At 39.3% G+C, this 14,764-nt stretch overlaps 1 long non-coding RNA gene across 1 annotated transcript in view; it reads right to left on the bottom strand.

The window, feature by feature from the left end:
* LOC111770281 (uncharacterized) overlaps window positions 1–13,643 on the bottom strand; it is a 102,572-nt gene extending 88,929 nt beyond the window's left edge. Inside the window, exon 1 of the long non-coding RNA XR_002803451.2 lies at window positions 13,461–13,643. This is a non-coding gene — a long non-coding RNA (uncharacterized lncRNA). The remainder of the gene's footprint in view (window positions 1–13,460) is intronic.
* Window positions 13,644–14,764: the final 1,121 nt, after the last annotated feature.

Raw genomic sequence — 14,764 nt, 5'->3', positions numbered from 1 at the left:
ATTTTGCCAGTTAAAAGCCTAAAGAGTTTTTAAGAGGGTTAGCAGGGCAGTTTTAGTGATGAGTTCTGTGTGAATCCTGCCATTTAGAAACCAAGGATGAGGGCTGGAGGAAGGAAATGGGGAAAGGATGCTCAAGCTCTAAAAACCGCCTTTGGACTCATTTAGCTGGACGTTTTCCTTTTTATTCCGGGCTAGAAAAGTCACCATGGGTTTAGAGAGTTCTTACACGGATTGCATGACAGTGCTGACTTCCATAAATACTAGCAAGCTTCATTATTTTGCCCAGTTCTTCATCTTTTGCCTTTATACTGACAAACTGTATTTCAGCTGTATCCTCAAACAAAAGCCACGGTAAGATAACATTACCAAAAATTCCCACCCTATGTAAATGAGCACTTTCCTGCAGCAATATATCATTAACTTGCCAAGATCTGGGCTGAAAGGTGTGTGATGTTTTGAATCAAACTTCAAATGTCAAGGGTAATCAAAGACCTAGAATTACTATAGCATCTAAAATTATTTTACAGCTTTCAAAATAATATGGAAAAAATGATTGCAATTCTCAAAATTATATGCTGCCTTTGGGGAAAACACACATCTGTGTCCTTGGGAACGCACAGGTAATGTAAGCAGGGCTGGGCCGTTTTCCACGTTGCAGTCAGTGCCAGATAGGAGGCACAGAGGGTAAGGCCCGCCTCAGAGTCCCCTCCTGTTGTCTGAAATTAGAGTGTGGGTATTCATCATTTTCTCCCACAAAGAGACACCTTTTCCAGTTTTTCCCATTATGCCCTTGTTCCCTAAGCTTGCAGTCTTGAGTCATTTTTTACTCTTCCTGTTCTCACATCATTTATTCACTTATTCGACAATTACCTAATGACTATCTGTATCATATCAGACTCTGTGTTGGGTGTTAGGATTCTAATGGCCTCTGGTCTCCTAGAGCCACAGTCCAGTCTGAGATTCTAATAAGGAAACAACCAATTACAATCAGCAGTCTTTCTAAAAGTGTAGGCGCCACCAACCTCTGCTGAGTCCGAGCCTTTGGTCTGGGACCTGGAGTCTATATTTAGTCATCACTGGGGTGATTTCTGTTCCCACCAAAACTTGGAGAGTCATTCAGTACAGAATAGTTTGTGCTGAAGTAGGATGCTGTTGTGCTAGGCAGGGTAATAAAGAGACACAGGGGAGAGACAATTAGCCTGGATAGATGGGAGAGAGGATTGTCAGGAAAGATTCTTTCCAGAGTGATGTCTAAATTGAGATATCAAGTATGCAAAGGAAATACCCCAATTTGAGTGGAACACATGGAGGGTAGGTGCAAAAAGAAGAAAGAATATCCCAGGGAGAGGCATTCCTTACAAAACTCAGAAGTGGAAAGAGTCATTCAGAGTGGCTGGAGCATTGAGTTCAAGGTGAGCAGCGAGGAGAGATTAGTTGGAGAAGTGAGCAGGAACCAGATTGTCAAGAACCTCATAACATGGTTGTGAAATTTGGACCTTACCTTGAAGGCATTGAGGAACTGTGGAAGGATTTTCAAGGAAGGTGGCAGAAGAGAATTAAATGAGTAGAGTAATTCCTTCTCCCAGTTCCTATGGGTTTGTGCTACTCTTAGAGTGAACCACCTTCAAGGTGGAAATTTTTTTCTACTATCTCCCCTAAAGCTGTCCCTCTCTTTCCAATTCTGCAGACACAACTCTGTTCCAATATTTCTAACCCCCTCAAGTCTGGATTATGGCAGCATCTTTGCCTTGTCACCTTGCCCAATCTCATCTGTTGAATATGCTATCAAAATGACCTCAGCCATTGATTTCATCATGTTACTATCCTGCTCAGGAATCTTTTCTTATCTGGGACTAAACTTATCATCATAACACTCAAAGCCTGCCACCATCTTCTTTTCCCAATTCTGCCCCCTCAGCACTCAGGGTCTTCATGCTTTCTCAATCCTTCAGGCCACAGCATGGAAGGAACAGCTTTACCATCTGGTACCCCTTGATGAAAACAGTTACTCTTGAGTATTAACTCTCAATTATTATCACACATTCAGGTCTACTAGCTTTAAGTATAGAGTGAAAGACCATGTTTCTTATCAAAGGAATGCCAGGCATCAGCAAAGTAGGTAGGAAAGATTTTGTGAGAGCAAAGCTTCTCTCTGACTTGCTGACCTCATATGTGGTATAAAAAATTGCCTAGTGAAGAAGAGTCTGATTCATAGTGGTAGGAGACGACACTGTATTTACTTTCTATCCTGCCCTCCTCTCCTCCACGTCATTTTGCATTTCATAATTTACAAAGGGTTCTTTTTCCCATGAACTGTCAGGTTTTATGTTCTGTTATATTTTAGGTAGCTACAAAAAGGTTTTCCTCCATTTCTGGAACATCAGGACATCATTTGGAATGTTTCATTGCAATATTGGGGATGGGGGTGCCACTATACTAAGTTCCCTTCTGATCCTCTGCCTGGCAGAAAGGAACTCAATCTATTCTTGATAGGAGTGGCAATGTCTCTCCCCCAGTCTCTGGACCAAAGCCCCAACCTGAGCCTCCCGCTGCACTTCATGGTGATGGATCATGATGTCACCCTCCTTCCTATCCCACCCACTGGAATAGGCGAGTGCTGATCCAGTCTAGTTTCAAATGAATTCAGGTATCAAAACTTCAACCATTTCTCTTGGAAAATTTATGGAAACTGTGTAAGAAATATTTTTCCTGACTTCCAGCTTCAGTTTTGCTTTCCTTAATTTCACCAAGTCAGTCATCTAAAAGTCAGAGTCATAAATTACGTCTTTTGTGGAATAAGTCATAAGAGACAGAGGAAGTGAGAAAGAGATAGAAAGATAAAGAGAGGGAGAGAGGGTGGAAGAAAAAGTGTGAGAAATTTTTCTATTTTAAGATCGAGGGAACCACATTTTCATAATTAGCTTTAGTGATGTCCAGTATATGGAGTCCTTTTTTCTTTTTTTTCTTAACAGCTTATTGAGATGTAATTCACTTACCATGCAATTCACTATGTAAAGTGTACAATTCAACAGTTTATAGCATATTCACAGGGTTGTGCAACCACAATCTAATTTTAGAACATTCTCATACTCCCAACCGCACCCCTCCACCCTCATGCCCTGGCAACCAGTAATCTACTTTTGTCTCTATAGATTTGCCTAATGGAATTATACAATAGGTGGTCTTTCAAGAGTGGCTTCTCACATTCAGCATGTTTTCAAGTTTCATCCATATTGCAGCATATATCTATATTTCATTCCTTTTTATTGCAAAATAATATTTTGCTGTGTGTATATACCACATTTTGTTTATCCATTCATAAGTTGATGAACATGTGGATTGTTTCCACTGTGGGCTATTATAAACTATGCCACTATGAATATTTGTGTGCAAGTTTTTGTGTGGATGTGTGTTTTTAATTCTCTAGAGTATATACCTAGGAGTGGAATTGCTGAGTCATATGCTAACTCTATATTTAACATTTAAAGAACTGCCAAACTGTTTCCACAGCAGCTGCACCGTTTTACATTCCCACTAACAATGTGTAAGTGTTCCAATTTCTCCACTTCCTCAGCTACAGTTATCATCTGCGTTTTTTATTATAACCATCCAAGTGAGTTGAGGTAGAATCTCATTTTGATTTTCATTTTCATTTCCTTGATGACTAATGATGTTGAACACCTTTTCATGTGCTCAGATTCTTTGCTCATTTTTTAGTCGGGTTATTTGTCTTTTTATAATTGAGTTGTAAGAATGCTTTATACGTTCTGGATACAAGCCCATTATCAGATATATGATTTACAAATATTTTATCCCATTCTGCTGGTTGTCTTTTAATTGTCTTGATAGTATTGTTTGCAACACAAAAGTCTTTAATCTTAATGTAGTCCAATTTATCTATTTTTTCTTTAGTTGCTTGTGCTTTTCGTGTCATATTTGAAAACCCATTGTCTAACTCAGGGTCATGAAGATTTACTTCCATGTTTTCTTCTAATAGTTTAATAGTTTTGGCTCTTAAATATATGTCTATGACCCATTTTGAGTCAATTTTTGTATGAGGTGTGAGGTAGGCATCCAGCTTCATTCTTTTGTATGTGGATATCTAGATTCCCAGTACCATTTGTTGAAATGACTATTCTTTCTCCATCAAATTTTGTTGGCACCTTGGCAAAGATCAATTACCCATAAGTGTGAGAGTATATTTCTGGATTCTCAATTCTGTTCCATTCATCTATATTTTTATCCTTTCACCAGTACCACACTGTCTAGTTTACTATACTTTGTAGTAAGTTTTGAAATTGAGAAGTGTGTGTTCTCCAACTTGGTTCTTTTTCAAGATTGTTTTGGCTATTTGCATTTCCACATGAATTTTAGGATCAGCTTATCAATTTCTGCAAAAAAGAAAAAAGCAAGTTACAATTTTGATATGGATAGAACTGAATCTGTAGACCAATTTGGGAAGTATTGTCATCTTGACAATATCAGGTGTTCCAATTCATGATTATGGGATGTCTTTCCACTTATTTAGATCTTCTTTAATTTCTTTCATCATATTTAATAGTTTTCAGTGTACAAATTTTACACTTTCTTGTTAAATTTATACCTAAGTATTTTATTCTTTTGATGCTATTGTAAATTGAATTGTTTTCTTAATCTCATTTTTGGAATGTTTATTATTAGCATATAAAAACACAATTGATTTTTGTACATTGGTGTTATATCCTGCAACCCTATTGAACTTGTTTATTATTTCTAATAGTCTTTTTTTTTGGTAGATTCCTTAGGATTTTCTATATACAAAACCATATTGTCTACAAATAGAAATAGTTTTACTTTTTCTGTTTTTTGGAAGTGTTTGTGAAGTATTAGTGTTAATTATTATTTAAATGTTTGGTAAAATTCACCAGTGAAGTCATCTGGTTCTAGGCTTTTCTTTGTGGGAAGGTTCTTAATTACTAATTCAGTCTCTTTACTTATTACAGGTTTATTCAAATTTCTTTTTCTTCTTGAGGCAGTTTCAGTAACTTGTGTCTTTCAGGGAATTTGTCCATTCCATCTAAACGATCTAATTTGTTGGCATTCAGTTGTTCATAGTATTCCATTTAACCCTCTTCATTTCTGTAAGGTCAGCAGTGATTTCCCTCTTTTGTTCCCGATTTTAGTAATTTGAGTCTTCTCTCTTTTTTACCCTTGGTCCATCTGTCTAAATGTTTATCAATTTTGTGGATCTTTTTGAAGATCCAACTTTTGGTTTCATTGATTTTTCTATTATTTTTCTATTCTCTATTTTATTTTATTTCCATTCAGGTCTTTATTTCCTTCCTTCTGCTTGCTTTAGGTTTAGTTTGCTCTTCTTTTTCTAGTTTCTTCAGGGAGAAATTAGGTTATTGACTTGAGGTCTTTCTTCTTATTTAATATAGGCATTTATAGGTATAAATTTTCCCTGAGCACTGAGTTAGCTACATCCTATAAGTTTTGCTGTGTTGTTTTTATTTTCATTCATCTCAAAGTATTTTCTAATTTCTCTTGAGATTTCTTTTTTGACCCACTGATTATTTAGGAGTGTGTTGTTTAATTACCATGTATTGGTGAATTTTCCAAGTTCCCTTCTGTTACTGAGTACTGATTTAATTCCATGAGAGTTCTTTTACTTTAAAGCACTTTGAAATATTCACTCAAAATTATTCTTGTTGCAATTGCATTCTAAATGTTAAAACAAACAACCAAAGCCTGTACCCAAATAAGCTTGAACAAAGCAGTTTAAAGACTTAAGTCTGGAAGGAGGAAAAATGTACTAAGCATCTGGTGATTTTTTCCCAGTGAATCTAACTCATTATTTATTTTAATATTAAAAATAGATATAAAATACCTTCAAGATTTTCACAGGGAACACCTAATTTAGGGAACTTGCAAATACCGGTGAGACAAAGAAATCATAGATTTTTAGATAGAGAAAAGGTGGGGACAGGGAAGACTAAAAAAATATGAGTGGTTTCTCCAATTTAGTTTTAAGTGATTTCAAGTAACAAGACTTCACCACTTCCCTTGGCAGATTTATAGAACTTGTATAAGAAATATTTTTCTGACATTCAGGCTGAGTTTTCCTTTTCTCAATTTCATCATGTCAGGCATAGCTGTGCCTCTGTACACCATCCCAAACAATTCCTCTCCTTATTTAGTTTGAGTTTCAGCTCCTCAAGGACCTGCAGAAGGCTATCCTATCCCATTTTCTAATTCTTCGTCCAAGTCAAACATATTTAGGTCTCTTAATCTGTTTTCTTAAGCCAGGTATTATATTTTTGAATTTCTGTTCTTTGAATTTAGTCCAGTACATTCACTCTTTCTAATTGATGGGGACCCTGGACTGTGTATGAGTTGTAAGGACTCATTCTTGATGTCACATAAGCAACTGTCCACCTCTCTGCTGCTGGCATTTTACTTGAGCTATGAAGCCCAAAATAGTACTTAAAAATAAAAAAAACAAAGACGTTTGCTTTCCATTACCAACCACAGGTGGTTCCCAGTCTCACTGCTTTGCGAGTGCTGAACCACCATCCTGTTGGAGGCCTGTCATTTGGATTATCTTTTCCCTCTTTCAGGTGGCAGAAATAAGCAAATTCTTTCCCTGGCTCTCTCAACATTCTCAGCAGTTCCTCTGGTCTGGCTGAGGCCTGCCAAATTCACAAGTGCACGAGTTCTTTCAGAGTCCTGCTTGCGTACTCTGCCTCTTTCTGAAACCCTGGGGCTAATCTATACCTTTATATGCCTCCCAATGGCTCAGCAATTCCCAAGCACAAAGTCTGATTATTTTGTTTGCTTTTAAAAATCCAGCTAAAAGTGTAAGATATTCTCTGTCTAATGTTTAGAATGGTGTTCTCTAAAAGTTCAACAGCCCTTGATTCCAATGGTGTGTAAGTACTGGTAGAAGAAAGTAATAATACACAGTAAGTACTAGTACTAACACAGGGTGTAAGATTCACATATTCACCCTCTCAGGACAGTCGATGACTGAGCATTTTGCCCTAGTTTCTACCCACTGATTTTTATGAGCAAAATGTACTGACATCTCATTCATTTGACTTCTGCTAATTGAGGATGAAACGTTACCTGGGCTGACATTTATCTTTGCCCTATGGATAAAGATTCCCTAAGCAAATAAATACTACGTGGGCAGGGTTGGTTCATTTGGCACATCTAAAGGGATAATGGTGCCTGAGAACTGTAACACACAAATTGGGTATTTTCTCCATGACTGTGTCTTTAAAGGAGAGTTGGTAACATCTCTACTTGAAAGAGTGTGTTAAGAATTAATTTAAGTTACCTATGGAATAGAGAAGATGTATTTCTTTTCAAATTGGAATTCATATTTTTCTTTACTTCCCACAGCATTGGAAAAATTATATATGTGTCGTTTGTTTAGGTCCCAACCACAGATGCAAAGCAGGATCCCAGAATGGAATCCATCCTCCACCATAGTAGTTTACTTTCACTATAACATTTTGCTTCCAGTGTTCACTCCTTTGCTCTAGAGGAGCAAAAATAACTCTAGAGGTGTTATCATCATGTGACTCCTTTCAGATAATGTATTTGTTGGATTGTAAACCTCTAAGAGCAGAGATTAGGTCTGTGCCTCCTAGCACAATGCATTTCATATCGTACGACCTCAGGTAGTGTAAGTTAATGGATATGCAAGACTTGAATGCTTTAAACCAAAGGAGTAAATAACAGAAATTTCAGACATTCTGGGTGACCTTTTGAAATGAGTATGGCTTTTCATTTTATTTTAAATTATACCACAAAGACGTTTTATTTGCTTTTCCAACAGGTAGGGTATCACAGAGCAGTGTTTAGGAGAATATGTAGCGAGAGATTGGCTCAGACAACTGGAGCTAAAGAATAAACATTCCCTAGCAAGAAGAGAAAATAGAACCAGCAGCAAGACTAGACACTCAACCCAATGAATCCAGGACAGAGGCATGTTCAAGTCAAATAAATGACAAACCCAGATATACAACTAATATCCTAGAACTAGAAGGGACCTTAAAGAGCCCTTTGCTCCATCCTTTTATTTTCCAGATCCAGGTGTTGAGACCAAGAGAGATTAAGAGACTTGTCCAAGAACACGAAAGTAGTGCTAAAGCCAAAACTAAAACTCCATTTTCCTGTCCCTCCATCCCGTATTCTTCCAGCTACATCCCAGGTTCATTATTTATATTGCCAGTTGAGTAGATGATCTTTCATATAAACCCAAAGACTTGTCACTGACTCCAATTTTTTAAGTTTGAATAGGAAAAACATTTGTTCACAGCTGACTCCAAGGAAGCCTAAGTCTATGCTTTACATAATATTATTTGGTTCTTCCTTATGCCAGGTGTCACAGTTAATTATGCTTCATGATATCCGCTAAACTTTTTGCTTTAAAATGGTCACTATGTTACCACAGGGCAAAAAATATGTAAAATAACTTAACTCCCCTGACTAGGCTGGTAAGTAGGATAACAGGCTGTCTATGAAGGAATACCACTCAGTGAGCCAACTCAACTGTTTATATAAGTGGATGGATACACAAAGCTTCCCAGGTACAGGGCTGGTCTGCCATTTCCTGGGGAGCCCGGAGGACCCACAGGAGAACAGTTACTATTGTTCCTGGCCACAATCTCAGTTGGATACTATATCTGTACAGGAGGCAAAACAAAAGGCAGAAGTAGATTCCAGAAGAGAACAGCAGAACCCAACTATGCAATTTCTCACATTTCTAATGAGCAATAGCAGGTTTTTCCTCTCTTTTCTTAAACCCCAAGGTTTCTTACATTTCTTAGAACTTTGCCAAGGTGTGGGTATTGATGTTGGTGTCAAGTATCAGGAGCACAGATTAGAAGCTAACATGGTAGGCCTCAGGAAAAATGGTGAGATGCTTTCCCACACCTCAGCTCCTCCTCAACAACTTTGTCCTTTCTCAGGCTTCTGTTTCCTCCCAGATTGTGTCATGTCCTGGGGATCCTGATAAAGGCTTTTGGCAGGGATGGTAAATATATGATGTGTGTGCCCCTACTCCTTGTCTTCTGTGCCTATAGCAGACGTTGCTAATCATGGTTCTTCACCCGAAGGACGTGACCTCCCAGTTTATCTCAATACAGAATTCCAGACAATCATTCCTAATCAAACATAGCACACAAGATAAAATCTGCTTATCATCCTTGGTATAAAGAATCATCTCAATCCCAAAGAATTGGCCTGGAGGGAAAAGTCTTGAATTCCAAATGTCTCCAATGACTCAATGGACTTGAACAATAATATGCAGAATAATAAGCTGTAAGTTTGATATTTCTCCCCTCAAATCATACCATCATAACGAAGAGGCAGTCTACGTTTGCCAAGATAAAACAAGGAAACCTTTGAGAATACTATACCCTAGGTCTAGGGACCCTTCAACAGTCAGATCCAACACTTAGGGGCTCTAGGGCTCAACAGCCTCATCGTGCATTCCCATAACACAGTGGTTCTCAAACTTTAGCAGCCATCCGTGTCACCTGGAGGGCTTGATACAACACAGATGGCTGGGCCCCATCCTCAGATTTCCTGATTCAATTGGTCTTAGATGAGGCCCAGAATTTTCAGAAATAATTTCCAAGTGATGCTGACACTGCTGGTCTAGGGACCACACTTTGAGAACCACGACTATAATCTGTTGTACTGCGGATTCCATCCTCACCCTTATCCCTAACCCTCCTTACCTGAAAACACATTCCTAAAGACACAGAGATGTAAAAAGGCAATTCCAATTGTCTTCTCTCCATCTCTCTTTTCCCTAGCCTCTCAGCAGTATTCCATTCTAACACCCACTCCTATCCTGGCTGCCTTAATGCTGAACCACCCAGTTTCCTCCTAAATATATTACTGAATAAATCTCCAGTGTCTCCTTACATCTATAGAAATCTAAGATTTGGTCCTTAGTTCTTCTCTCTTTCTGAACATACTTTCACCTATTTCCATGAATGACTTCAGTAACTGCATTAATTCCAATTAAATCTGCATTTCCTAAATGGATGTCTTCATTCCTGACCTTTTCCCTCTTTATAGTCCCAGCACATGGCACAGTGCCAAACCTCCATTCAGCGTGATCCATATAGAATCTACCTTTCCAGTCTTGCCTTACCCCATCCCCCTAAATGAATTACTTACTGAGAATTGTACTTCCTACAGGTTTGGCTTCCAAACTTGTAGGTTCCATTCATCCTGTGCCTCCACGTGAAAGGCCCTCATACTTATAGTCCCTTGTTCAAAGCCTACACAACCACCAAATTCCAATTACATGCTGCCACCTTTATGAAATCTTCCCTCATTACCCCAAGTGGATCAGTTCTCTCCCTTTCCTCAATTCTCCGGTAAGCACCTGTCACATGCAGCCTCTATTATTCTCCTGCGTGCAAACACTTTCCCTCCTATTCTGAGCAAAGCCCCCTATCTGCAAGGGACATCTTGGTGCCTCATGGTCTCCTAATTTCCAAAACAATCCTGATTGCAGGTATCTGATCCAGTTATCCTCTTTAATAGGTTGATATTTGTCACACCATGTGTTTTAATTTTTAATTTTTGGCTCAGAGCGTATGTTTCCCAAAATAAATAACCCATGATTTATTCTGGGACATTATGATACTTCTCTTGGTATAAGAGCCACCCAGAAACATTACAAATATACCCTTGACAATAGTCTAATGCTTTCACATTGGCACCAACTGTTCTTTGTCACGAAGACCTTTTATTACCTCCAAGGAGAGAGCGCCTGCCCCAGCTCCATCCAGCTAAACGTGTTAAAGATTTAACCTGCATGTTCAGCCTAGCTAGACCCTGAGCCGGTTCTAACTGCCCAGCATGGCGGGCCATCAACAGTCCCATTGCCACCAGTATTTAGAGCCTAGGATTCGATTTCCTGTTACCAGTATGATATCCTCAGGCCCTGAAGGGATCTGGTTGGGCCTCCAAGTCTGCTGATTGTGGTCTCCTTCCCAGGCGCTGCTGAAATTCCACCGCATCTATGTAACGTGGCTTTCTTCCCCAGTTCCAACTTTGCATTCTAGTTCTTCCTGTTCTGAGCCACATTACTGATTGGGTGCCTACAACTGACCTAGCCCGCACCAGGTTCCTCTCCACAGGGACCTGGACCCTGTCACTATTCCGCCAGGCCTCCAGACAGGCCCTGCTTGACAAGGGTGCTAACTTCTAACTGTGAGTGTTGCTGCTTCCCAGGCATCTCTGCTGTTGACCTCTACTCAACAAATTAGAACTTACTCAGCATTTCCAAGGACTCCTAGGATGTAGTGATTTGGGCAGCCTCAGGGCCACACTGTTGTGGCTAGTGTTAGTGGTCCACATGACACTGACCTTCCAAGAGGACCAAGGCCTGAATGGCTATCATGGACTCACTTCTTATGGTATCTCCTTCGCCCTGGGTCCACTGTTCCCTTTGGGCTTCCTTCTGTGTGTGGTTGAGAAAGGCCTCAGCGATGATACTACTGGCTGCCATATGCTCTTCCCATGGGTCACATGAGCTGGAACCCACCCCCTCTAGTTCTAGCCCAGCTGTCATCTCAGGAGGAGTGAGACACACCACACCAATCACATAGGGTGAGCTCTCCTCAAGAGCTTCCTCCTGCCCAAATTCTTATCTTCTAGTCAAGGTGATGCAACCCTACTCTCCTCCCAACTAGCTTCAGAATAACTGGAAGAATGGGTTGTGGGAGAGGAGGAAATCTTGGTCCCACATTTTTGGTGGGACTCAAAGCCCTAGAATTCTTGCCCTGAAATTTTTACCCACCCTCAGAATCCCTACCAGCGACCACCAAGGAGGCCCACTGCCCAGGGTCAGGCCAGACGTCCACACAGTTGTAGGGAGAATTGTTTTGGTCCTCAGTGCAGACTGCTCATATTTATACACTGGATTTGTATGATTTTCAGATCTCCCCGGAGGCACCTTCAATAGCTCCTCAAAATAATGGAATGCCTAATGCAAGTTTAGCAAACATAGGAAACAAAGACACATTTACCCCAAAACCACCAGGAGTGACATTCACATTCAGTACCTGGCAACCATTCATTAATGTCACTGTTTGCCAACATCCTTAAAAGTATAAAATTTGAGGACAATGTTGCCGGAATATACTGTTCTTATATCTAGCAAATCTTTTTCCATGCTGTTGCCAGTGAGAATAAGCCATCTGCTGACCCAACACTGCTAAAAGGAAAGTTTTAAACAGAGAACCCTAGTTGCCAACCTTCTCAAACTTCTACTTGTATTTACGACTTGCTATTGTCCAACTACTCTTTCATTTTATTTAACATAACCCAGGAAACATGAATTTGAGGGCTATCACATAACAGGGGCTGCTTCAGATTCTGCAGCAATCAATAATAGCAGAGGATTTGAGAATTTACAAAGTACTTTTCCCATACTTCATCTAATTTGATTATATGAACCTAATTACCATATAGACCATAGAAGTAAAAAGAGTAGTCTTGCTTCTTACCTCCTTCCACCCAGCAAGCTACCTGCATCCCTCTCAAGTCAGCTCTCTACCAAAACGTGGAAATAAGAAAACTCAGTGGCCCAGGGTCTGGCAACTAGTTTATATAACCAATTTGTCTAACTGCTTCACTTGTCCCAGTACAGGCCTCCAAGGCCTCTACCCCCATCCCACCACCTCCAAGAAAACCAAATTAATTTATTAAAATTTTCCCTGAATACAAATGCCTTAAATTAAGACTCTCACTAAATTTGAAAGTGAGCTTTAACGTTGGCATTAAAATAAATAAAAAGAGGAGAATTTTGTTTTGATACTCTCATGATTTGGACTGTTAGTCATGAACAGCCCGTACATACAATTTTTCAAATCCCCCTTTCCTACTCCTGTCGCTTCCACGTATGTCATCCATGACTTCTGGTCATCCCACATGCATTGTACCGACAAACATCTAATTTGCAAATGGAGATGGGATGACTTGAGTAATTTTTCATTTAAGTAGTAATATTTTTGTTCAGTGCTAAGTTAGCAACCAAAGATAAATCCACAGTGTATAAAAAGAATCTTATTTACAAAAGAAAGAAAGAAAAATTCTTGTCCACATCATTCTTCTACAATGCATCTGAATAATAGCTGGGCTATAAATAGATGCAAGAATGACTAATTTTGTTTTGATTCCATCTCTTTGATGACAAAGGAAATCCCTCTGTACAAACACTATGCTAAACCATTACAGCTGGACTCGTGGAATTTTATCTAGAACATCTACATGAAATAAGAGTGTCAACCCTGAAGATGGACAAACAACTCCCAAAGGAACCAAGTTCTGTAACTATCAATGCAGGGGACTTGTGATTTAAAAGAAAGACTTAAAGACAGCCTTGCTTTAAGAGAATACTCATTTGAAATCATCACTACCAATAAAATGCACAAGAAATTTACCTTCAGTTACTTTATCCTGGAAAAGTTCTTGGTCTTTTGTGACTGAGAGAGAGCGGATGCATCATCTATGGTTCGAATCTTTCTCTTAGAAACTTGGTTATATCTTCAGAAATTTGTCAGCTAAATTAAGCCCCAGCCATCCAGAGAGAAGTGTGCTGGCTCTGCACTGGGAAGGAAATGAATGAACGACTGGATTGAATTTTCCATGGAAGCTGACAATTAAAATTGTTTTCTTTGGTATATCCCTTTCTGTCAGTTGTTTTTGAGCTCTCCAAGAGAAGAAAAAAGTTAAGAAGCCTGATTCGGTCATTTCCAAACCTCACTTCCAGTTTCCATCTTATTAAAGACATGACCTAACTTTAATGTGTGTAACATAAACAGAATCATAAAAGGGAAAGAATTAGAACAGTCTGGAAGAGTCAGTGTCCAAGGCAGGAAAATGCCACAGCCGATTTGCTCTTTTTATTATTGTTATCTTTTCACATTGTTTACTGCAAGGAGAAATTCTCTGTCCCCTGCTGCTGATTCTGCACCCTCCATTACAATCGTTGGGAATTCCAATTTCACAAAGTTATTACAATACGGCCACAAATAATCCATCTTGTCAAGTCCATCTTCGGGACTGAAGATAAAGTTGGAACTGAGTTGCTACACACATCTGGAGGAGGTTCGTTACTTGTAATCGTGAGCCGCTCTGTTAATGCACCCATGAGAAAGGGGCTGACAGGCTGCATATTTCTGCAAACTGTTCCCAGAAAGAACCAATTTCCTGACTTCCATGTGGTGTCAATAATGGAGGCATGAGATGGAGCAGTGCTTATGAAATATTGAATCTGCTTACAGGACCAGCTAGAAGCAAATTCAGACCACCTGTGAGAGGGGGCCTGGCTGTGGGTGCTCATACTTTGGCATACACATGGCACACGTGAATGATATGCTCTAATCTATGTATTTGGGCTTATTTGCCACAAAAACTCCTGACAGTAGTAGTACCAGAGAGAGAGAGGGAGAGAGAGAGAGAGGAAGAGATGCAGTCAAACACATTTCTGCACATTTAGAATTGAAACAGTTCACATCACTGACATTATTAAATTTACTATCATAAGCAGCCAAAGTTCATCTTATTCATCAGGAAAAAAGTGACTGATGTTTCATGGCATTAGTATTAGATCATTTTGGTTCTTGCCAATAAAAACAAAGCATTAGTGTTTCAGTGTTTTAATATCATGATTTAATTCTCTCAATGATATTAGGACCAAGAAGCTCAACCAACTAAAGACTCCATCAAAATTCTTGAGTCAAAA

This window comes from Equus caballus, chromosome 24, assembly GCF_041296265.1.
Source record: "Equus caballus isolate H_3958 breed thoroughbred chromosome 24, TB-T2T, whole genome shotgun sequence".
Taxonomy (NCBI): domain Eukaryota; kingdom Metazoa; phylum Chordata; class Mammalia; order Perissodactyla; family Equidae; genus Equus; species Equus caballus.
Note: the sequence above shows the minus strand (reverse complement) of the source record. Positions and strands in the feature narration are given on the sequence as shown.